This window comes from Frankliniella occidentalis, unplaced genomic scaffold, assembly GCF_000697945.3.
Source record: "Frankliniella occidentalis isolate FOCC.00 unplaced genomic scaffold, Focc_3.1 Scaffold142, whole genome shotgun sequence".
Taxonomy (NCBI): domain Eukaryota; kingdom Metazoa; phylum Arthropoda; class Insecta; order Thysanoptera; family Thripidae; genus Frankliniella; species Frankliniella occidentalis.
The window spans coordinates 68,273-69,249 of record NW_026267269.1 but is presented as its reverse complement, the minus strand read 5'-3'; positions in this window follow the sequence as shown (position 1 = coordinate 69,249).

Sequence of the window (977 nt, the reverse complement as noted above, 5' to 3'; positions counted from 1 at the left end):
GGGTGAGCCGAGAGCAGAGCAGAGGAGAGGAGAGCGGCGACGCGCAGACGCGACGACGCACTTTGATGACTGTTGTTGTAATCGAGCGGAGAAAATGAAAGGCTTGGCGGCTCAAGGCGGAGAGCGGCGGCGGCAGCAGCGCCCTGGGTGCTCCAGCCCTCTGCGATACCCTCGGCTGGCTGGGCCCGGGGCCTGGGGCCCGCGGCCCGGGAGATAGCGCTATCAGGAGCAAGGAGGCGTTTAGAATGTGTAGACGGGGCGGGGACGGGGGTCCTCTGTGCGCGAGCCTCCAAGTACGCCGGCGAGCTCTCCACCCGGCCGGCTTGACCCTCGCATCGTGCTGCTGCTGCTGCTCCCGATTTAGATTTCCCTTCCCCTCCGCCTCAGTCCCCTCCGGGCCCCTCGCTAGGGCGTCCAAGACGGTGCTGCCGCCGCTGGACAGGAAGCTCGCGGGCGCGGGCGGGAGGCGGAAAGCCCCCCGATGACGCCCCCTCTCGAGCCCCGGCAGGGCCCCAGGGGCCTGCTTCGGCGCGGTGCGGCCGGCGGGGGCGGAGAGCGCGGGGACCCCCCCCCCGTCCCCGTCGCTGTCAGATCAGGCAGACGACGGGGCCCTTAGCGAGACTACACAGAGAGAATGGCGACGGCCACCGCCTCCGCGCTCGAGGGGATGACGCAGGCAAAGTGGCCGCGGCTGAGCGCCCCGCTCCGCCCTGCCTCGCCCTGCCACGCCCTGCCTCAATAAGAGGGAACGACCGAACGCCCCCGCTCCTTAGCGTTAGCTCGCCTTGCCCCGCGGCGGCGTGTGGTGGCGGGTGGCGGGGAGGGCTTCCTGCCAAACCCTCTGCTCTGCGTAACGCTTTAATCGTCTGTTAGAAAGGGCCTCTGGGGGTCTGCCCTGCCTGCTTGCTGCCTGGTCAAAGGGCTGCTGCTTCGCGGCGGCGGCCTTCCCAGCTTTTACTGCTGTCTGCGAGGCGCGG